Genomic DNA, 24943 nt, shown 5'->3' on the forward strand with positions numbered 1-24943 from the left:
TCTTGGAGTGTTGGAAACCTCCATGTCCAAGAAAATACACTCCTAATTCCCACTGAATTTCCTTAAATAAAAACATGCAAATGCAATGACACACTGTGCAAAAATGTCTCCTGTCCGCCCCAACTGCTCAGCACAGAGCCTGCCAGCTGAATGTGAGATTACAGCCTAATCCCAGCAGGATTGGTAAAGGTTATTTAATTCAGCCAGCAATGAACAGAAAGCTGGAAGATGGATTTTATTTGCTGCAATTGGAACACTGCTGATTTTCAGGCAGTGGTTGTGAAGTTCCAGCAGCTTTGTACTGGGTGAAAGTTTGTTCAGAGTGTGTAAGTCAGTACACCCTCCACACCCTGCTGGGAGGGACCAGCTCCCTTTACCGGATGTGGAGTTCCAGGTTCCTCCGGAGTAGAGGCAGCTTCCCTGGCTCTGAGCGGTGGAGGTAGGTGAGCACATTCCCTGTCGGATGTGAGCGCTGGAGTTTGGAGCCGGGAAGCGCTGGAAGCGACCCTGCAGCCGCCTCCCTCACTCCCTTGCAGCAGGTAGACAGACTGTGTCGCCCCCAGCCAGCAACAGCGAGGGAGGGCTCTCTGCAACTACCTGGGCAGGAGCTATTGGCAAGCGCAAAATCGAAACTTGCCACAGTCCAGAGCCGAGGGGTAGGTAAGTGAGCAAGCTGTGTCCCTGTGACTGTCACTAATTCAGGGGTTTGTGTACAGGAAAGTTCCTGTCACTATCACTCACTCTTGTTCACACAGGTTGGTGCTTATGTTGCTGTGACTTTTTATTGTTCATTTTACGGGATATGGACGTTGTTGGCAGGGCCAGCATTTATTACCCATCCCGAACTCCCCTTTCAGAGAACATTGAAGAGTCAACCACATTGCTGTGGCTCTACAGAGACCTGTCAGACAGGGTACGGACAGCAGATTTCATTCCCTAAAGGACATTATTTGGTTTGATTTATTATTGTCAGATGTATTAACACACAGTGAAAAGTATTGTTTCTTGCGTGCTATACATAAGAACATGAGAAATAGGAGCAGGAGTAGGCCATCTAGCCTCTCGAGCCTGCCCCGCCATTCAATAACATCATGGCTTATACAGACAAAGCATACCATTCATGGAGAAGGAAAGGAGAGAGTGCAGAATGTAGTGTCACAGTCATAGCTAGGGTGTAGAGAAAGGTCAACTTAATGCAAGGTAGGTCCATTCAAAAGTCTGACAGCAGCCGGGAAGAAGCTGTTCTTGAGTCGGTCGGTACGTGACCTCAGACTTTTGTATCTTTTTCCCGACCGAAGAAGGTGGAAGAGAGAATGTGTGGGGTCCTTAATTATGCTGGCTGCTTTTCTGAGGCAGCGGCAAGTGTAGACAGAGTCAGTGGATGGGAGGCTGGTTTGCGTGATGGATTGGGATTTATTCATGACCTTTTGTAGCTCCTTGCAGTCTTGGGCAGAGCAAGAGCCCATACCAAGCTGTGATACACCCAGAAAGAATGCTTTCCCTGGTGCATCTGTAAAAGTTGGTGAGAGTTGTAGTTGACATGCCAAATTTCCTTAGCCTCCTGAGAAAGTAGAGGTGTTGGTGAACCAGAGGGGAGGCGATGGCCTAGTGGCATTATCATTAGACTATTAATCCAGAAACTCAGCTAATGTTCTGGGGACCCGGGTTCGAATCCCGCCACGGCAAATGGTGCAATTAGAATTCAATCAAAAATATCTGGAATTAAGAATCTACTGATGACCATGAAACCATTGTCGATTGTTGGAAAAACCCATCTGGGTCAATAATGTCCTTTAGGGAAGGAAATCTGCCGTCCTTACCCGGTCTGGCCTACATGTGACTCCAGAGCCACAGCAATGTGGTTGACTCTCAACTGCCTTCCGGCAACCAGGAAAGGACAATAAATTCTGGCCAGTCAGCGACGCCCATGAACAAACAAAAACAAAGATGGGTTTTTATGACAATCGGCAGTGGTTTCACGGTCATTCTTCAGACTTTCAGTTCCCGATATTTTTGATTGAATTCATGTTTCACCATTTACCGTGGTGGGATTTGAACTCGGGTCTCCAGAGTATTACCTTGGCTCTCTGGATTACTAGTCCAGTGAGAATACCACTACGCCATTGCCTCCCCTGAATGTCACTAATGCAGCGCTGTGGGTGTCAGAAAGTCCCTGTGAGTGTTGCTGTGATGAAAGTTACTTGCACTTGTGTCGTGCCATTTACATCATTAGACAGGAATGGATCTGTGGCATGTTATCATGCAGGTACAACAAGTCATTCAGGAGGGAAATGGAATGTGGCTGGGATAGGGGGTTTTGTGTGGGGAGGGGGAGGAGTGGTTAGTGTATAAAAGTAGGGAAGCCTTGCTACAGCTGTAGAGGGCATTGGGGAAAGCACACCTGGAGTACCGTGTACAGTTTTGGTCACCTTACTTAAGGAGGGAGGAACTTGCCTTGGAAGAAAATTCACTAGCCTGATACCTGGGATGAGGGGATTGTTTTATGAAGAATGCCTGAGCAGGTTGGGCCTCGACTCATTAGTGTTTAGAAGAGTTAAAGGGGATTTTGTTGAAAGATTTCCGAATCTGAGGGGGTTTGAGAGTGGATGTTGGGAGGTTGATTCTTCTCCTGGGGAAATTATAGGGAACAAAGTTTAAGTGTCAGGGTCTGCCATTTAAGATGGACACGAGGACTCGATGAGCTGAAAGTCCTTCTCTGCCCTCTATGTCATGGGGGACTTTAACTTTCCAAATATTGATTGGAACCTTTGTAGGTCAAATAGTTTGGATGGGGACGTTTTTGTGCAGTGTGTGCAGGAGGGTTTCCTGACACAATATGTGGATAGGCCGACAAGGGGTGAGGCCACATTGGATTTGGTACTGGGAAATGAACCGGGCCAAGTGTTAGATTTGGTTGTGGGAGAGAACTTTGGAGATAGTGACCACAATTCGGTGTCTTTTGTTATTGCAACGGAGAGGGATAGGGCCGGATGGCAGGGCAAGGCTTACAATTGGGGGAGAGGTAATTATGATGCGATTAGGCAAGAATTAGGGGGCATAAGATGGGAACAGAAACTGTCAGGGAAAGGCACTGATGAAAAGTGGAACTTTTTCAAGGAACAAATACTGGGTGTCCTTGATAGGTATGTCCCTGTCAGGCAGGGAGGAAATGGCCGAGTGAGGGAACCGTGGTTCACAAAAGAGGTGGAATGTCTTGTGAAAAGGAAGAGGGAAGCTTATGTAGGGATGAGGAAACAAGGTTCAGATGGCTCGATTGAGGGTTACAAGTTAGCAAGGAATGAGCTGAAAAAGGGGCTGAGGAGAGCTAGGAGGGGACATGAGAAGTCCTTGGCGGGTCGGATCAAGGAAAACCCCAAGGCTTTTTACTCTTATGTGAGGAATAAAAGAATGACCAGGGTGAGGTTAGGGCCGGTCAAGGACAGTGGTGGGAACTTGTGTATGGAATCAGTAGAGATAGGCGAGGTGATGAATGAATACTTTTCTTCAGTGTTCACCAAGGAGAGGGGCCATGTTTTTCAGGAAGAGAAGGTGTTACAGGCTAATAGGCTGGAGGAAATAGATGTTCGGAGGGAGGATGTCCTGGCAGTTTTGAATAAACTGAAGGTCGATAAGTCCCCTGGGCCTGATGAAATGTATCCTAGGATTCTTTGGGAGGCGAGGGATGAGATTGCAGAGCCTTTGGCTTTGATCTTTGGGTCCTCGCTGTCCACGGGGATGGTGCCAGAGGACTGGAGAGTGGCAAATGTTGTTCCTCTGTTTAAGAAAGGGAATAGAAATGACCCTGGTAATTATAGACCGGTTAGTCTGACTTCGGTGGTTGGTAAATTGATGGAAAAGGTCCTTAGGGATGGGATTTACAACCATTTAGAAAGATGCGGATTAATCCGGGATAGTCAGCACGGATTTGTGAAGGGCAAATCGTGCCTCACAAATTTGATAGAATTTTTTGAGGAGGTAACTAGGTGTGTTGATGAAGGTAGGGCGGTTGATGTCATATACATGGATTTTAGTAAGGCGTTTGATAAGGTCCCCCATGGTCGGCTTATGATGAAAGTGAGGAGGTGTGGGATAGAGGGAAAGTTGGCCGATTTGATAGGTAACTGGCTGTCTGATCGAAGACAGAGGGTGGTGGTGGATGGAAAATTTTCGGACTGGAGGCAGGTTGCTAGCGGAGTGCCGCAGGGATCGGTGCTTGGTCCTCTGCTCTTTGTGATTTTTATTAATGACTTAGAGGAGGGGGCTGAAGGGTGGATCAGTAAATTTGCTGATGACACCAAGATTGGTGGAGTAGTGGATGAGGTGGAGGGGTGTTGTAGGCTGCAAAGAGACATAGATAGGATGCAAAGCTGGGCTGAAAAATGGCAAATGGAGTTTAACCCTGATAAATGTGAGGTGATTCATTTTGGTAGGACTAATTTAAATGTGGATTACAGGGTCAAAGGTAGGGTTCTGAAGACTGTGGAGGAACAGAGAGATCTTGGGGTCCATATCCACAGATCTCTAAAGGTTGCCACTCAAGTGGATAGAGCTGTGAAGAAGGCATATAGTGTGTTAGCTTTTATTAACAGGGGGTTGGAGTTTAAGAGCCGTGGGGTTATGCTGCAACTGTACAGGACCTTGGTGAGACCGCATTTGGAATATTGCGTGCAGTTCTGGTCACCTCACTATAAGAAGGATGTGGAAGCGCTGGAAAGAGTGCAGAGGAGATTTACCAGGATGCTGCCTGGTTTGGAGTGTCGGTCTTATGAGGAAAGGTTGAGGGAGCTGGGGCTGTTCTCTCTGGAGCGGAGGAGATTGAGGGGAGACTTAATAGAGGTTTATAAAATGATGAAGGGGATAGATCGAGTGAACGTTCAAAGACTATTTCCTCGGGTGGATGGAGCTATTACGAGGGGGCATAACTATAGGGTTCATGGTGGGAGATATAGGAAGGATATCAGAGGTAGGTTCTTCACGCAGAGAGTGGTTGGGGTGTGGAATGGACTGCCTGCAGTGATAGTGGAGTCAGACACTTTAGGAACATTTAAGCGGTTATTGGATAGGCACATGGAGCACATCAGGATGGTAGGGAGTGGGATAGCTTGATCTTGGTTTCAGATGAAGGTCGGCACAACATCGTGGGCCGAAGGGCCTGTTCTGTGCTGTACTGTTCTATGTTCTATGTTCTATGACTAGGAGGCAATTTGTTCTCTAAGGATCATTAATCTTTGGAATATTCTATCCCAGTGAGCAGTGGGGACTGGGGCTCATGGAGTATATTTAAGGCAGATTTTGATTGATAAGGGAGTTGAGGATTATGAGGGGACAGGCAGGAAAGTGGAAATGAAGTCACCATCAGATCAGCCATGATCTTATTGAATGGGAGAGCAGGCTCGAGGGGCCGAATGGTTTACTGCTCCTGTTTCTTATGATGTTATGAACCAGGAAAGGTGACATGAGGTCAGATGGTCATGAGGAAAGGATGCACAAGACGCCAATGTCAGTAGAATGCAGAGTTTATGGGGAAGGAAAGGATGTTTACAGAATTGCATTGGGACAAAGCACCAGGCTGTAAATTTTAAACAGGAGCAGGTGCCAGGAACAGATGCAAAGATAGGTGAGTGAGGCTTGGCTTGGAAAGAGATAGGAGCTACAGTTGAAAGCACACAAAGACAGCATTGGAACAGCTGAGTCTGCCGATGACAGTGCGACCCACAGAGCTTTAGCAGCAACTGGACTGAGATCGGGACAATGTAGAGCTGCAGGCACACAAGCCTTGATGGAGATAACATGGGGTCAAACTCTGATTTGGTCTGAGGATGAAATGGATGCAAACGATCTTGTTCAGCGCCTGGAGGCGGACAGCACAGTCGAGATTATTCAGAGCAGCTTCCCAGTCCCAACGATCTGTACCTGAATCAATAATACCCTTTCTTCCATCATAAGGTCAGAGCTGTTTGCTGGTGCCTGCACAATGTTCCGTACCATTGATAATGAAGCAATCAGTGCCTGCAGGCAGCAAATAATCAGCTGGATTGGGGAGAGTGTGAGAGGAGGACACTGGGACAGACAGACAGCACCTAGAGGAGATAGAGTTTAATCCGGACAAATGTGAGGTGCTGCATTTTGAAGGATCAAATTTAGGTGTGAATTATACTGTAAATGGCAGAACCCTGAGGAACATTAACATACAGAGGGATCTGGGCGTACAGGTCCACAGTTCCCTAAAAGTGGCAACACAGGTGACCAAGGTGATTAAGAAGGTATATGGCATGCTTGCCTTCATCAGCCGGGGCACTGAGTACAGGAGTTGGGAAATCACGTTGCAGCTATATAAAACCTTGGTTAGGCTGCATTTGGAGTATTGCGTGCAGTTCTGGTCACCGCACTACCAGAAGGACAGGGGAGCTTTGGAGAGAGTGTAAAGAAGGTTCACCAGGATGTTGCCTGGTCTCGAGGGTGTCGGCTATGAGGAGAGGTTGAATAAACTGGGATTGTTTTCACTGGAAAGATGGAGGCTGAGGGGAGACCTGATAGAGGTCTACAAAATGATGAGAGGCACAGACAGGGTGGATAATCAGAGGCTTTTCCCCAGGGTGGAAGTGTCAATTACACGGGGGCACAGGTTCAAGGTGAGAGGGGGAGAGTTTAAGGGAGATGTGCGGGGGAAGTTTTTCACACAGAGAGGGGTGGGTGCCTGGAACGCGCTGCCAGAGGAGGTGGTGGAAGCAGGAACATTAGCAACATTTAAGAGGCATCTGGATGGGTGCATGAATAGGGAGGGAATAGAGGGATACGGACCGAGTAAGGGCGGAAGGTTATTTTTAGTTTAGTTCGGGCATCATGATCGGCACAGGCTGGGAGGGCCGAAGGGCCTGTTCCTGTGCTGTGATTTGTTCTTTGTTCTAAGATGTAGAATCAGTTTGGGTGAACCTGAGAAACAGAAAGTGCGAACAATTTTGGGAGGAGCTGTTTATAAGTTACCAGATAACAGTGGCACCACCAGATAACTGTCGAGCACGGTATCAATCAGGAAATGTGAGATGCATGTTTTTAAAGTTTATTTATTAGTGTCATAAGTAGGCTTACATTAACACTGCAATGAAGTTACTGTGAATATCCCCCACTCGTCGCACTCTGGCGCCTGTTCGGGTACACTGAGGGAGAATTTAGCATGGCCAATTCACCTAACCAGCACGTCTTTCAGACTGTGGGAGGAAACCGGAGCACCCGGAGGAAACTCACGCAGACATGGGGAGAATGTGCAAACTCCACACAATCACTCAAGGTCGAAATTGAACCCGGGTCCCTGGCGCTGTGAGGCAGCAGTGCTAACCACTGTGCCACCCGGTAACAAGGGTAATACGGTAATCATGGTGTGTCTCAGAGTATAGACTGGGTAATCGTTCATTCTGATGTATGAACTGGAGTAGGCCACTTGGCCCCTCGATCCTGCTCCGCCTCTTAATGAGGTCATAGCTGATCTGATCTTAACGTCAACTTCGCATTCCTGCTCCTTCCAACTTTCTTATCAAGAATTTATCTACCTCTGTCTTAAAGATATTCAAAGGATCTGCCTGAACCAGATTCTGAGAAAGAGAATCCCAAACTCTCTCAATCTTCTGAGAGAATTTCTTTCCTCAACTCTCCTAAATGGGCGACCATTTAGTTTTAATAAGTGACCTCGAATTCTAAATTCTGTCAAGTCCTCTAACAACTTCTTCATGCAGAGATGTGGGCATCACTGATTGCCCTTGAACTGAGTGCCATGCTTGCATCATGTGTAGACCAGACAAGGTAACAATGGCAGATTTCCTTCCCTAAAGGAACAATAATGAACTACATGAGTTTTTATGACTTATAATTCCAGATTTTGTTAATCAAACTCGTGTCCCCTGAGCTTAACTCTGGGTGTCTGGATGACAGTCCATTTTATTTTATTCATTTGTGGGACATGGGTGTCGCTGGCTGGCCAGCATTTATTGCCCATCCCTAGTTGCCTGAGGGCAGCTGATAATACCACTAGGTAATTGCCACCCCATAAAGGTGTTGTCATGGGGAGGCGATGGCCGAGTGGTATTATCGCTCGACTAAGTGCAAGAAAGCAGCAAAACCGGTCGTGATGCAGGCCAAGAGGGCAAAATTAAGCCTCAGTACGGTTCTAATGGAGAGAGATGGCAAGAATGGCCAAACACTATACACAGCCATGCCCGGATGTGGAACAAATGGGAGCTGAATGAACCCGAGCAGGACCTGGACTCGACCTACAGCAGCTTCAGATGAAAACAGACCTGGGGCACCAGGGAGGGACCACGAGGAGGGATCAGGATACTGAGGAATAGAACAAGAGCCCAGGACACCAAACTATTCCCCGAAATGGACGTGGGAGACCAACAGGTGAACCAGGACAGGGATGACAGGATAGAACATTGGGGGACCAATGGAGGAACGGAAAGAGGAAAATACAAGGACAATAGGTCAGAACAGCCGTACACTGAGAATAGCATCACCACGGAGAATACAGGGGATTCCCAGGGAAGCACAGAAGGAGGAGGCAGCCAACAACCCAACCACATGGGAGCAAGGGAACAGCGGAACATGGGGGACACGGGGAGGAAAGTGAGGGGGGATGGGGTTTACTCAATATATTGGGATTTGGGGAACACAAACAGGGAAAGCCAGGAAACAGACAGGGAAGGGTGCATTTCTGAATGGAGGGCTGTGACAAGTGGTGTTCCTCAGGGATCAGTGCTGGGCCCTTTGCTGTTTGTAATATATATATAAATGATTTGGAGGAAAATGTAACTGGTTTGAACCGGGGCATTGAGTTTAAAAATTGGCAAGTCATGTTGACGCTTTATAGAACCTTCGTGAGGCCGCACTTGGAATATAGTGTTCAATTCTGGTCGCCACAGTACCAGAAGGATGTGGAGGCTTTGGAGAGGGTACGGAAAAGATTTACCAGGATGTTGCCTGGCATGGAGGGCATTAGCTATGAGGAGAGGTTGGAGAAACTTGGTTTGTTCTCACTGGAACGACGGAGGTTGAGGGGAGACCTGATAGAAGTCTACAAGATTATGAGAGGCATGGACAGAGTGGATAGTCAGAAGCTTTTTCCCTGGGTGGAAGAGTCAATTACTAGGGGGGCACAGGTTTAAGGTGCGAGGGGCAAGGTTTAAAGGAGATGTACGAGGCAGACTTTTTACACAGAGAGTGGTGGGTGCCTGGAACTCGTTGCCGGGGGAGGTAGTGGAAGCGGATACGGTAGTGAGTTTTAAGGGGCGTCTTGACAAATACATGAATAGGATGGGAATAGAGGGATATGGTCCCCGGAAGGGTAGGGGGTTTTAGTTCAGTCGGGCAGCATGGTCGGTGCAGGCTTGGAGGGCCGAAGGGCCTGTTCCTGTGCTGTAATTTTCTTTGTTCTTTGGAACACCGAAAAGTCAGAGGAGGAACAAAGGGACACGGGATACCCTATTAGACAGCCCGGAACTTTGGGGAGACACAAACACAAGCTCCACGGGAACAGGGGGAAGAAGATACAGATCTCCAGGAAAACATAACAGATCGATCACAAAACCTATACAGCTCGACACAGGGCGAGACCATCTCATGGACACACACAAACCCCAGTAGAAGACTAACTATCACAGGCCACAGAGAGGGAACACAAGAAACAAAACGGGGTAACGATGGCTTTGGAACAGCAGTAAAAATAGCATACAAAATGACCCAGGCAGCACATCACCGAGTGCACCTTGAATCAGAACCAGAGGGCCCTCGGGGAATCAGAAAAATAACAAAATACCTAATGACAGTAATTAAACCAGCAGACATAACAAGGGACACAGAGAAACAATTATGAATAAATGCAGAAAATTGGACAAGATGCCTAATCTGGAAAGATGGAGCAAAGAATGGGAAGGGAGAGTAAGAACAGACCCCGCACTGAGGAGGTCTTGGACGCAGCGTTTAAGCGGAATAGAAAAAACATGGGGGACAGGGCCACACACACAACACTACAGAGAATCAGGGAACGCACCCAACAGATTACAGGTAAAAGGAATAATAATTGGGGCAACACAACACAAGAAGACACATGGGGGAGGACACAGTGAGCAACACAATACGCAACAGGGAGACAGCCACTAACAAGAGTAGAATGGAACGCGGCGAGGACATACAAATCACGATTAACATGGAGAGGGATGCAACACAGGGTAACACTGACAAAACGGGACACACCAACCAGGGAAACACCAACAACATGGCATAACAGGTATACAGGTGAAACAGATAGTGGGGATGAAAATATTGCATCACTGACCATCCCAACAACCCATTACACAAAAACAAACAGAGGATAACAACACGGGACTGGGAAAACACGGAACCCACCCCCACTCAGCCCCCTGAGAGACGGCCACAACCCCCCAACACCCCCAAAAAAAAGACCCCGGACAGAACAGGAAAACAGACAGGAAAATAACCAAGATAGAGACCAAAATTACAGGAATCCACAAGGGAAACAACAGACATTAGGGAAATCCCGAACACCACAGGGAAAAAGAGAAGGACACAACGAGAAAGGCAAGCCCCAAATCTCACCAGGGATGAACTATTTAAGATGATGATTAGAAAAATATTCCCGACAAATCCGAACGAAGGAAAGGGCAGAGCTGAGGGAAACAGATGACTGGACAGGGGAGGAACAGGAAAGGGGGAAAGGAATAGATAGATGGGAATCCAACACCCAGAGCCAAAACAGGGATATCCTCATCCAGTCACACAACAACACATCGGAAATCAATAACCGGACAGAAACAAAACAGCAACACACTGGTCCCCGGGGAGGGAAAACAGGGACACATGCGACACCACATGGAGCACTAACACCAGACCCAAAACACAACCGGGAACAAAACTAGGAGGGACAGGAGTGTAATGCAAAACACAACGCCCACAACTCCAAATCTACAAAGGGGCAAGGAGGCTTCTTGACATATAGAAAAACAGAATAACACACCCCCCGGCACAGGTAGTCGCCCAACACCCTCCAAGGAGGACTCTCAGGGAAGGAACCAGGGGGAGGTGGCAGAACAGAACCACAGCAGCCCACCCCAGCAGGGGAAGAACAGAAGGGGAGCAAACAATACAGGGATAGAGGGGAAATATATAAGACCCCCCACTACACGGGAACAGCACATAGAGGGAACACCAACACGCAATCAAACAAGAATGCTCAGAACGCACAAGGCACCCAAACACAGACCAAAAACCAGAGACTGGACCCTCACACCAATAAAACCCATAATAGTCACAGGGGACTCAAACCTGTGTAGGATTGACCACTGTCCCAATGGGGCAACACAAATAGACAGCTTCCCGGGGGCAAAATTCACACATGCCCAAGAAACATTCACAAGAATGAATAAAATAAAACAAAACCTTGGGAGGCGAGGGAGGAGATTGCGGAGCCTTTGGCGATGATCTTTGCATCGTCGATGGAGACGGGAGAGGTTCCGGAGGATTGGAGGATTGCAGATGTGGTCCCTATATTCAAGAAAGGGAACAGGGACAGCCCGGGAAATTACCGACCGGTGAGTCTAACCTCAGTGGTTGGTAAGTTGATGGAGAGGATCCTGAGAGACAGGATTTATGATCATCTAGAGAAGTTTAGTATGATCAAAAGTAGTCAGCACGGCTTTGTCAAGGGCAGGTCGTGCCTTACGAGCCTGGTTGAGTTCTTTGAAAATGTGACCAAACACATTGCCGAAGGAAGAGCGGTGGATGTGGTCTATATGGACTTCAGCAAGGCGTTCGATATGGTCCCCCATGCAAGACTTCTTGAGAAAGTGAGAGGGCATGGGATCCAAGGGGCTGTTGCCTTGTGGATCCAGAACTGGCTTGCCTGCAGAAGGCAGAGAGTGGCTGTGGAGGGGTCTTTCTCTGCATGGAGGTCAGTGACCAGTGGAGTGCCCCAGGGATCTGTTCTGGGACCCTTGCTGTTTGTCATTTTCATAAATGACCTGGATGAGGAAGTGGAGGGATGGGTTGGTAAGTTTGCTGACGACACCAAGGTAGGTGGTGTTGTGGATAGTTTGGAGGGATGTCAGAAGTTGCAGCGAGACATAGATAGAATGCAAGACTGGGCGGAGAAGTGGCAGATGGACTTCAACCCGGATAAGTGTGTAGTGATCCATTTTGGCAGATCCAATGGGATGAAGCAGCAGTATAATATGAAGGGTACCATTCTTAGCAGTGTAGAGGATCAGAAGGACCTTGGGGTCCGGGTCCATAGGACTCTTAAATCGGCCTCGCAGGTGGAGGATGCGGTCAAGAAGGCGTACGGCGTACTGGCCTTCATTAATCGAGGGATTGAGTTTAGGAGTCGGGAGATAATGCTGCAGCTTTATAGGACCCTGGTTAGACCCCACTTGGAGTACTGCGCGCAGTTCTGGTCACCTCATTACAGGAAAGATGTTGAAGTCATTGAAAGGGTGCAGAGGAGATTTACAAGGATGTTGCCTGGATTGGGGGGCATGCCTTATGAGGATAGGTTGAGGGAGCTTGGTCTCTTCTCCCTGGAGAGACGAAGGATGAGAGGTGACCTGATAGAGGTTTACAAGATGTTGAGAGGTCTGGATAGGGTAGACTCTCAGAGGCTATTACCAAGGGCTGAAATGGTTGCTACGAGAGGACACAGGTTTAAGGTGCTGGGGGGTAGGTACAGAGGAGATGTCAGGGGTAAGTTTTTCACTCAGAGGGTGGTGGGTGAGTGGAATCGGCTGACGTCGGTGGTGGTGGAGGCAAACTCGTTGGGGTCTTTTAAGAGACTTCTGGATGAGTACATGGGATTTAATGGGATTGAGGGCTATAGATAGGCCTAGAGGAGGGATATGATCGGCGCAACTTGTGGGCCGAAGGGCCTGTTTGTGCTGTGGCTTTCTATGTTCTATGTTCTATGTTCTTTGCGCCATAGTCCCCTTTTCTGAACTCCAGCTTATCCTGTCCAGCCTTCCCTCAAGACAAACCCACCATTCCAGATGTTCATCCAGTAAACCTTCTCTGAGCTGCTTCAAATGTATTTACATCTTTCCTTTAATAAGGTGACTAATACAGTACACAGGACTCCAGCTGTGATCTCACCAATACCTGTATAACTGAAGCATAACCTCCCGACTATTGTATTGAATTCTCTGCCAGCAACACCGACATTCTATTAGCTTTCCTAACTACTTGTGCCTGTCTACTCTCCGTTTGTGATTCTTGCCTGAGGACAACCAGATCCCTCTGAATCTCAGAGTCCTGGAATCTCTCACCATTCCCATAAGTTTCATTTTTATTCTTCCTGCCATAATTTACCATTTCACATTTGCCCTCATCATCGTCCATTTGCCAGATTTTTGCCACTCACGCACCCAATCATGTCCTTTGCAGCCTCCTTATGTCATCTTTATAAATTTAGTTTTCAACTATCTTTGTGTTGTCAGCAAGCTTTGCAACCATACCTTTGGTCCCTTTATCCAAGTCATTTCTATAAATTGTACAAAGTTGAGGTCCCAGCACTGATCCCTGTGACACACCACTTTTTGATTTGATTTATTATTGTCACATGTATTAACATACAGTGAAAAGTATTGTTTTTTGCGTGCTATACAGACAAAGTATGCCATTCATAGAGAAGGAAACGAGAGTGTGCGGAATGTAGTGTTACAGTCATAGCTAGGGTGTAGAGAAAGATCAACTTAATGCGTGGTAAGTCCATTCAAAAGTCTGACAGCAGCAGGGAAGAAGCTGTTCTTGAGTCGGTTGGTACTTGACCTCAGACTTTTGTATCTTTTTCCCGATGGAAAAAGGTGGAAGAGAGAATGTCCGGGGTGCGTGGGGTCCTTAATTATGCTGGCTGCTTTGCCGAGGCAGCGGGAAGTGTAGACAGAGTCAATGGATGGGAGGCTGGTTTGCGTGATGGATTGGGCTACATTCACAATCTTTTGTAGTTTCTTGCGGTCTTGGGCAGAGCAGGAGCCCATACCAAGCTGTGATACACCCAGAAAGAATGCTTTCTATGGTGCATTTGTGAAAGTTGGTGAGAGTCGTAGCTGACATGCCAAATTTCCTTAGTTTTCTGAGAAAGTAGAGGCGTTGGTGGGCTTTCTTAACTATAGTGTCGGCATGGGGGGACCAGGACAGGTTGTTGGTGATCTGGACACCTAAAAACTTGAAGCTTTCTACTTCGTCCCTGTTGATGTAGACAGATATCCACTCCATCTGACGAAGGAGCAGTGCTCCGAAAGCTTATGGTATTTGCTACCAAATAAACCTGTTGGACTTTAACCTGGTGTTGTGAGACTTCTTACTGTGTTCACCCCAGTCCAACGCCGGCATCTCCACATGATGTAGACAGGGGCATGTTCTCCTTTACGCTTCCTGAAGTCGATGACAATCTCCTACGATTTGTTGACATTGAGGGAGAGATCCTCTCAATGAACATTATCTCTCAATCAACGTTATAAAATTCAATTATTGGTTGTTATCACATTGCCATTTGTGGGATCTTGCTGTGCACAAGTTGACTGAGACATGTCCTACATTGTAACAGTGACTACAGTACTTCACAGCTGTAACGTACTTTGGAATACTCTGAGATTATGCAAAGTGCTGTATAAATATAAAAACTATCTCCAAATTCTCACAAGCTGAGCTCCCTGTTGACCAGAAACTCGATAGAATCAGCCACATAAATGCTGTGGCAACCTTTGATAGACAGAGACTGGGGGTGGAATTTTCCCAAAAACATTTTGTGCCCCCTGTGCTGGGGCGGCACGGTAGCACAGTGGTTAGCACTGCTGCTTCACAGCTCCAGGGTCCCGGGTTCGATTCCCGGCTCGGGTCACTGTCTGTGTGGAGTTTGCACATTCTCCTCGTGTCTGCGTGGGTTTCCTCTGGGTGCTCCGGTTTCCTCCCACAGTCCAAAGATGTGCGGGTTAGATTGATTGGCCAGGTTAAAAATTGCCCCTTAGAGTCCTGAGATGCGTAGGTTAGAGGGATTAGCGGGTAAATATGTGGGGGTAGGGCCTGGGTGGGATTGTGGTCGGTGCAGACTCGATGGGCCGAATGGCCTCCTTCTGCACTGTAGGGTTTCTATGATTCATTCTGTGTTGAATTCATGGGAAAACTGGATAATACACACTGTTTTTCAGTGGGAGTTCAGATTAGAATCTCCCACACTCTGTGCAATGCAGAGTGAATATCATTAGATTTCAGGGGTCAGGGCCTATTCCCACCTGGGAGGCTGAAACCCTGTGCTGGAACATTAGCGTGACGGGTGGGAGAGACTCTCCCTGTGCTGGAACATTAGCGTGACGGGGTGGGAGAGTCTCTCCCTGTGCTGGAACATTAGCGTGACGGGTGGGAGAGACTCTCCCTGTGCTGGAACATTAGCGTGACGGGGTGGGAGAGTCTCTCCCTGTGCTGGAACATTAGCGTGACGGGTGGGAGAGTCTCTCCCTGTGCTGGAACATTAGCGTGACGGGTGGGAGAGACTCTCCCTGTGCTGGAACATTAGCGTGACGGGGTGGGAGAGTCTCTCCCTGTGCTGGAACATTAGCGTGACGGGTGGGAGAGACTCTCCCTGTGCTGGAACATTAGCGTGACGGGGTGGGAGAGTCTCTCCCTGTGCTGGAACATTAGCGTGACGGGTGGGAGAGTCTCTCCCTGTGCTGGAACATTAGCGTGACGGGGTGGGAGAGTGTCTCCCTGTGCTGGAACATTAGCGTGACGGGTGAGAGAGTCTCTCCCTGTGCTGGAACATTAGCGTGACGGGTGGGAGAGTCTCTCCCTGTGCTGGAACATTAGCGTGACGGGGTGGGAGAGTCTCTCCCTACGCTGGAACATTAGCGTGACGGGGGGAGAGTGTCTCCCTGTGCTGGGACATTAGCGTGACGGGGTGGGAGAGTCTCTCCCTGCGCTGGAACATTAGCGTGACGGGTGGGAGAGTCTCTCCCTGTACTGGAACATTAGCGTGACGGGGTGAGAGAGTCTCTCCCTGTGCTGGAACATTAGCGTGACGGGGGGAGAGTCTCTCCCTGTACTGGAACATTAGCGTGACGGGGTGAGAGAGTCTCTCCCTGCGCTGGAACATTAGCGTGACGGGGTGGGAGAGTCTCTCCCTGCGCTGGAACATTAGCGTGACGGGTGGGAGAGTCTCTCCCTGTACTGGAACATTAGCGTGACGGGGTGAGAGAGTCTCTCCCTGTGCTGGAACATTAGCGTGACGAGTGGGAGAGTCTCTCTCTGTGCTGGAACATTAGCGTGACGAGTGGGAGAGTCTCTCTCTGTGCTGGAACATTAGCGTGATGGGGTGGGAGAGTCTCCCCGCTGCGCTGGAACATTAGCGTGACGGGTGGGAGAGTCTCTCCCTGTGCTGGAACATTAGCGTGATGGGGTGGGTGAGTCTCTCCCTGTGCTGGAACATTAGCGTGACGGGTGGGAGAGTCTCTCCCTGTGCTGGAACATTAGCGTGACGGGTGGGAGAGACTCTCCTTGCGCTGGAACATTAGCGTGACGGGTGGGAGAGTCTCTCCCTGTGCTGGAACATTAGCGTGAGGGGTGGGAGAGTCTCTCCCTGTGCTGGAACATTAGCGTGACGGGTGAGAGAGTCTCTCCCTGTGCTGGAACATTAGCGTGACGGGTGGGAGAGTCTCTCCCTGTGCTGGAACATTAGCGTGACGGGTGGGAGAGTCTCTCCCTGTGCTGGAACATTAGCGTGACGGGTGAGAGAGTCTCTCCCTGCGCTGGAACATTAGCGTGACGGGTGAGAGAGTCTCTCCCTGCGCTGGAACATTAGCGTGACGGGGTGGGAGAGTCTCTCCCTGTGCTGGAACATTAGCGTGACGGGTGAGAGAGTCTCTCCCTGTGCTGGAACATTAGCGTGACGGGTGGGAGAGTCTCTCCCTGTGCTGGAACATTAGCGTGACGGGTGGGAGAGTCTCTCCCTGTGCTGGAACATTAGCGTGACGGGTGAGAGAGTCTCTCCCTGCGCTGGAACATTAGCGTGACGGGTGAGAGAGTCTCTCCCTGCGCTGGAACATTAGCGTGACGGGTGGGAGAGTCTCTCCCTGCGCTGGAACATTAGCGTGACGGGTGAGAGAGACTCTCCCTGCGCTGGAACATTAGCGTGACGGGAGAGAGTCTCTCCCTGTGCTGGAACATTAGCGTGACGGGGTGGGAGAGTCTCTCCCTGTGCTGGAACATTAGCGTGACGGGTGGGAGAGTCTCTCCCTGTGCTGGAACATTAGCGTGACGGGTGAGAGAGTCTCTCCCTGCGCTGGAACATTAGCGTGACGGGTGGGAGAGTCTCTCCCTGCGCTGGAACATTAGCGTGACGAGTGGGAGAGTCTCTCCCTGTGCTGGAACATTAGCGTGACGGGTGGGAGAGTCTCTCCCTGCGCTGGAACATTAGCGTGACGGGTGGGAGAGTCTCTCCCTGTGCTGGAACATGAGCGTGACGGGTGGGAGAGTCTCTCCCTGTGCTGGAACATTAGCGTGACGGGTGGGAGAGTCTCTCCCTGCGCTGGAACATTAGCGTGACGGGTGGGAGAGTCTCTCCCTGTGCTGGAACATTAGCGTGACGGGGTGGGAGAGTCTCTCCCTGCGCTGGAACATTAGCGTGACGGGGTGGGAGAGTCTCTCCCTGCGCTGGAACATTAGCGTGACGGGTGAGAGAGTCTCTCCCTGCGCTGGAACATTAGCGTGACGGGTGGGAGAGTCTCTCCCTGTGCTGGAACATTAGCGTGACGGGTGGGAGAGTCTCTCCCTGTGCTGGAACATTAGCGTGACGGGTGAGAGAGTCTCTCCCTGCGCTGGAACATTAGCGTGACGGGGTGGGAGAGACTCTCCCTGCGCTGGAACATTAGCGTGACGGGGTGGGAGAGACTCTCCCTGCGCTGGAACATTAGCGTGATGGGGTGGGAGAGACTCTCCCTGCGCTGGAACATTAGCGTGACGGGGTGGGAGAGACTCTCCCTGCGCTGGAACATTAGCGTGACGGGGTGGGAGAGTCTCTCCCTGTGTATTCTGCAGTGAATTGGCCACATTCTGATTTCCCAAAGCTTCTTCACTATCTGCAGAACACAAGTGAGGAAGGTGGCAGAATACTCTCCACCTGGTCATTAAATCGAGCCTGGCCACCTCTCATCAATCTAGGCACCAAAAAGAGCAAAGTCCATTCACCTTGCAAAGATTTCCTCCTGATCTCTGGGACTTGTGTCAAAATTGGGAGCTCTGTACCACAGAGGAGTCAAGCAACATCCTGACTAAGTCACTTGCACCAGAGCCTACCTTTGTGTCAATGTTCCAAGCTCCTCCATCACCATCCTTGGCTACATCCTGTCCCACCTCCTGGCAGAGATCTGAAATAAATAGCTACCAGACTGGGTTGAGGTAGAGTCCTTGAGGGAACTACTGAGGGGAAAAACCTACTTGACCTCACTCTCACTAATCTACCTGTCACAGTTGCATCAGTCTATGGCAGTAGGGTTAGAAGTGACCACCTCACAGTTGTGAGGAGACAAAGTCCTGTCTTCACACTAACAATATATCTTGCTGTGTGGCACTACAGCACTGCTAACTGGGATAGATTCAGACCAGATCTTGCAGCTGAAAGCTGGGTATCCATGAGGCGCTGTGGGCCAACAACAGCAGCAGAACTGCACTCAACCACAATCTGTTACTGCATGGCCTGACATATCCCCCACTCAACCATTCCCATCAACCCTGGTTCAATGGAGAGTGCAGGAGGGAATGCCAGGAGCAGCATCAGGCAGACCTAAAAATGAGGTGTCAACCTGGTGAAGCTGCAACACTGGACTGTTTGCGTGTGAAGGGCAGAGCTAAGTGACCCCACAGCCAGTAGATGCTGCCACATCCAGTCATGAATGGTGGTGGACAATTAAAGAGCTGGCCAGAGGAAAGGCTCCACAAATACCCTCATCAATGATGGGGAAGCTCAGCAAAACTGCAAGGCTGAAACATGGACACTCTCCCTGAGCCAGAAGGGTGGAGTGTATGCTTCACCTTGCTCTGCTTCTGAGCTGTCCAGAATCACAGATGCCGGTCTTCGGCTGATTTGATTTACTCCATGTGGAGATGTTGGAAATGGTAAAATATAAGGCTCTGAAAACATTCCAGCTGTAGTATTGGAGGTCTGTCCTCCCGAACTAACATCTCCAGCCAAGCTGTTTGAGTACAGCTACAACACTGGAATGTACCTGACAGTGTGGAATATTTCCCAGGGATGTGCTGTACACCAAAAGCAGGACAAGTTGAATTCGGCTAAGTAGCACTCCATCAGTCTCCTTTCGATCATTAGCAAATTGATGGAAGGTGATAGTGTTATCAAGCAGCACTTGCATAGTGGTTAGCACTGCTGCCTCACAGTGCCAGGGACCCGGGTTCGATTCCCGGGGGCACGGTGGCACAGTGGTTGGCACTGCTGCCTCACAGTGCCAGGGACCCGGGTTCGATTCCCGGGGGCACGGTGGCACAGCGGTTAGCGCTGCTGCCTCACAGCGTCAGGGACCCGGGTTCGATTCCCAGCGGCACGGTGGCACAGTGGTTAGCACTGCTGCCTCACAGTGTCAGGGACCCGGGTTCGATTCCCAGCGGCACGGTGGCACAGTGGTTAGCACTGCTGCCTCACAGCGCCAGGGACCCGGGTTCGATTCCCGGCTCGGGTCACTGTCTGCGGGGAGTTTGCACATTCTCCCCGTGTCTGCATGGGTTTCCTCCCACATTCTGAAAGACGTGCTGGTTAGGTGCATTGGCCGTGCCAAATACTCCCTCGGTGTACCCGAACAGGCGTGGATTGTGGCGACTAGGGGAATTTCACAGTAACTTCATTGCAGTGTTAATGTAAGCCTACTTGTGACACTAATAAATAAACTTAAAGATGTTCAGTGACACTGAGGTTGGATTCTATCAGGACTGAAGTAAAAGTGATTTCTCTTGACATGGAGACAGCATTGACTGAGAGCAGCATCAATGAGCCATGGCAACACCGGAGTCAGTGGGAATCAGGGAAAAGCTTCCATTAGTTGTGCTCGTGCCGAGCACAATGGATTATAGTTGTGGCTGTTGGAGGTTGATCATCTCAGTCCTGGGGCATTGATGCAGGACACCTCGGGGTAATGCTCTCGCCCAGTCAGCAATGACCTTCCCTCCATCAAAATCTCACAAGTGGGGATGTTCACTGATGCACAATGTTCACCATTCGCCACTCCTCAGATACTCAAGCCGCCCGTGTCCAAATGCAGCAAGATCTGGATAATATCTATGGCTGATAAGTGGCAAGTCATGCACACCAGGCAACAGCCATCACTAACCAGAAAAACCTTCTAGTCCTGTTGTCTTGATGGTCAACAATGTTACCATCACTGAATCTCCCCGTGAACATCCTGGGGTTAACACGGGCCAAAAAATTAATAGCCTATATTTTATACACACAATGACTACCAGAGCAGGTCAGAAACTGGGAAATGAACAACTCACCACCTGACTCCTCAAATCCTGTCCACCATCTACAAGGCACAAGTCAGCAGTGTGATGGAATACTCCCCACTTGCCTGGATGGGTGCAGCTCCAACACACAAGAAGCTCCACACCATCCAGGACAAAGCAGCCCCGCTTGATCAGCACCCCATCCACAAACATCCACTCCCTCCACCACCAACGCACAGTGACAGCCGTGTGTACCATCTACAAGATGCACTGCAGCAACTCACCAAGGCTCCTTAGGCAGCACCTCCCAAACCCACGGCCACTTCCATCTAGAAGGACAAGAGCAGCAGATACCTGGGAACACCCCCACCTGGAGATTCCCCTCCGAGTCACTCACTATCCTGACTTGGAAATATATCGGCCGTTCCTTCACTGTCGCTGGGTCAAAATCCTGGAACTCCCTCCCTAACAGCACTGTGGGTGTACCTACTTCAAGCAATTCATGTCGGTGTCTCAGCACCACTTTATTCCAGCGCAATTAGCGATGAACAACAAATGCGGGCCTAGCCAGCAAAGTTTGCATCTCGTGACAGACTTTTAAAAATTTGGCTTGGTGAACTCAGCAGTGAGGACACATATACACAGACCCTCTCCACACACCTGACATCACGGTGGCACAGTGGTTAGCACTGCTGCCTCACAGCACCAGGAACCCGGGTTCGATTCCCGGCATGTCTGTGTGGAGTCTGCACGTTCTCCCCGTGTCTGCGTGGGTTTCCTCCCACACTCCAAAGATGTGTGGGTTAGGTGCATTGGCCATGCTAAATTGGCAGTGTCAGGGAGACTAGCTCGGGTAAATGTATGGGGTCATAGGGATAGGGTCTGGGTGGAATTGTGGTCGGTGCTGACTCGATGGGCCGAATACCTCTTTCTGCACTGTAGGATTCTATGGATGATCCATGAAAAGTTTGTCTGTCTCATCCCTGGAGCATATTGTGATTTCCGTGTGTACTATCTACAGAAAGCACTGAAACAATTTGTCAAGGATTCTGTGGCAGCATCTCCCAAACCCTGGCCTTCCGCCACTCAGAGGGCCATGGGAAGCCTCATTCCTCTCCAAAGAGACACCCTGCCATCCCCTCCTCCAATCATAGAACATAGAACAGTACAGCACAGAACAGGCCCTTCGGCCCACGATGTTGTGCTGAGCTTTATCTGAAACCAAGATCAAGCTATCCCACTCCCTATCATCCTGGTGTGCTCCATGTGCCTATCCAATAACCGCTTAAATGTTCCTAAAGTGTCTGACTCCACTATCACTGCAGACAGTCCATTCCACACCCCAACCACTCTCTGTGTAAAGAACCTACCTCTGATATCCTTCCTATATCTCCCACCACGAACCCTATAGTTATGTCCCCTTGTAATAGTTCCATCCACCCGAGGAAATAGTCTTTGAACGTTCACCCTATCTATCCCCTTCATCATTTTATAAACCTCTATTAAGTCTCCCCTCAGCCTCCTCCGCTCCAGAGAGAACAGCCCTAGCTCCCTCAATCTTTCCTCATAAGACCTACCCTCCAAACCAATCCCAGCACTTAGTCACGCCACCACCATCTTGGACCAATAAGAGATGAAAAATATATCTTTGTGTTGCTAGTGACAGTCACATTTTGGGATTGAATTAAAACAAAATGTCTGGGCAGCTGAAAAAGGAGGGGAAGGGAATCAAAAGGGTAAAAACAGAAAATGGCGCAGAATAGCAGCAAAATCTTTGGCTCAGAGATTCCGATTTATAATATGATGCAGGTCCTTGTAAACAACTATCAGAGAATCTGAGGGTTAGATGATTGGTATGCAAGGAGGAGTCAACATGGAGATTTGATGCGCCGAGAGCAGAGTGAATCCAGCAGTTGCTTTGAGTCAGCGTTCCGGTGGGTAGCTTTTGATGGAGGTTTGTCAGGAGACCATAGAATTGACTGAGTCAAATCTACACAAACTATTAGAACAGTGGACTTGCTATGTTTACTGTTACACTTCAAAGCTTCTATTCTGCATCTCTTACTGTAAAATCAAATGTTCCATCAACTTAATTTCTAACTTTAGCTACTGAGGTGCTGCTTTTAATATCATGCAAATCTCTGACATCATCCAGCTATTCTCCATTCAAATTAGAGTCATAGAATAATTCTGAACAATAGGAACTCATTCAGTCTGTGGGCAGGCAAAGGGACGTCTGGTAAGTGAGAGGCTTTCAAAAGTGTGTTCACCAGGGTTCAGGGTAAACACATTCCTCTTAGACTGAAGGGCAAGGCTGGTAGAAGTCGGGAACCCTGGATGACTCGGGATATTGAGGCCCTGGTCAAGAAGAAGGCGGCGGCACATGACATGCATAGGCAGCTGGGATCAAGTGAGTCCCTTGAAGAGTATAGGGGGTGTAGGAGTAGAGTTAAGAGAGAAATCAGGAGGGCAAAAAGGGTACACCAGATTGTTTTGGCAGATAAGGCAAAGGAGAATCCAAAGAGCTTCTACAAATACATAAAGAGCAAAAGAGTAACTAGGGAGAGAGTCTGGCCTCTTAAGGATCAACAAGGTCATCTATGTGCGGATCCACAAGAGATGGGTGAGATCCTAAATAAATATTTCTCATCAGTATTTACTGTTGAGAAAAGCATGGATGTTAGGGAACTTGGGGAAATAAATAAGAACATAAGAACATAAGAAATAGGAGCAGGAGTAGGCCATCTAGCCCCTCGAGCCTGCCCCGCCATTCAATAAGATCATGGCTGATCTGACGTGGATCAGTACCACTTACCCGCCTGATCCCCATAACCCTTAATTCCCTTACCGATCAGGAATCCATCCATCCGCGCTTTAAACATATTCAGCGAGGTAGCCTCCACCACCTCAGTGGGCAGAGAATTCCAGAGATTCACCACCCTCTGGGAGAAGAAGTTCCTCCTCAACTCTGTCTTAAACCGACCCCCCTTTATTTTGAGGCTGTGTCCTCTAGTTTTAACTTCCTTACTAAGTGGAAAGAATCTCTCCGCCTCCACCCTATCCAGCCCCCGCATTATCTTATAAGTCTCCATAAGATCCCCCCTCATCCTTCTAAACTCCAACGAGTACAAACCCAATCTCCTCAGCCTCTCCTCATAATCCAAACCCCTCATCTCCGGTATCAACCTGGTGAACCTTCTCTGCACTCCCTCCAATGCCAATATATCCTTCCTCATATAAGGGGACCAATACTGCACACAGTATTCCATAAGACATAGTGATGTCTTGAGGAGTGTACATATTACAGAGAAGGAGGTGCTGGAAGTCTTAAAGTGCATCAAGGTAGATAAATCCCCGGGACCTGATGAAGTGTATCCCAGGACAATGTGGGAGGCGAGGGAGGAAATTGCGGGTCCTCTAGCCGAGATATTTGAATCATCGATAGTCACGGGTGAGGTGCCTGAAGATTGGAGAGTGGCAAATGTTGTGTCTTTGTTTAAAAAGGGCTGCAGGGAAAAGCCTGGGAGCTACAGGCCAGTGAGCCTCACATCTGTGGTGGGTAAGTTGTTGGAAGGTATTTTGAGAGACAGGATCTACAGGCATTTAGAGATGCAAGGACTGATTAGGGACAGTCAGCCTGGCTCTGTGAGTGGAAAATCATGTCTTACAAATTTAATTGAGTTTTTTGAAGGGGTAACCAAGAAGGTAGATGAGGGCAGTGCAGTTGATGTTGCCTACGTGGACTTTAGCAAGGCCTTTGACAAGGTACCACAAGGTAGGTTGTTGCATAAGGTTAAATCTCACAAGATCCGAGGTGAGGTATCTAAATGGATACAAAATTGGTTTGATGACAGAAGCCAGAGGGTGGTTGTAGAGGGTTGTTTTTCAAACTGGAGGCCTGTGACCAGCGGTGTGCATCAGGGATCAGGGCTGGGTCCACTGTTATTTGTCATTTATATTAATGATTTGGATGAGAATATAGGGGGCATGGTTAGTAAGTTTGCAGATGGCACCAAGATTAGTGGCATAGTGGACAATGAAGAAGGTTATCTCGGATTGCAGCGGGATCTTGATCATTTGGGCCAGTGGGCTGACGAATGGCAGATGGAGTTTAATTTAGATAAATGCGAGGTGATGCATTTTGGTAGATTGAACCAGGGCAGGACTTACCCAGTTAATGGTAGGGTGTTGGGGAGAGTTACAGAACAGAGATCTAGGAGTACAGGTTCATAGCTCCTTGAAAGTGGGGTCACAGGTGGACGGGGTGGTGAAGAAGGCATTCGGCATGCTTGGTTTCATCGGTCAGAACATTGAATACAGGAGATGGGACATTTTGTTGAAGTTGTACAAGACATTGGTAAGGCCACACTTGGAATACTGTGTGCAGTTCTGGTCACCCTATTATAGAAAGGATATTATTAAACTAGAAAGAGTGCAGAAAAGA

General features: G+C 49.0%; 1 protein-coding gene across 2 annotated transcripts in view; it reads left to right on the forward strand.

Moving 5' to 3' along the window:
- The first annotated feature begins 461 nt into the window (after positions 1-461).
- Positions 462-24943, forward strand: part of fam83hb (family with sequence similarity 83 member Hb) — an 83274-nt gene continuing 58792 nt past the window's right edge. Inside the window, exon 1 of one of the 2 annotated variants that reach the window (XM_078230220.1) lies at positions 462-660. The gene's annotated coding sequence lies outside the window, so the exon portion shown is untranslated. The remainder of the gene's footprint in view (positions 661-24943) is intronic. The other variant, XM_078230230.1, reaches the window with a different exon arrangement.

This window comes from Mustelus asterias, chromosome 2 (assembly GCF_964213995.1).
Source record: "Mustelus asterias chromosome 2, sMusAst1.hap1.1, whole genome shotgun sequence".
NCBI lineage: Eukaryota > Metazoa > Chordata > Chondrichthyes > Carcharhiniformes > Triakidae > Mustelus > Mustelus asterias.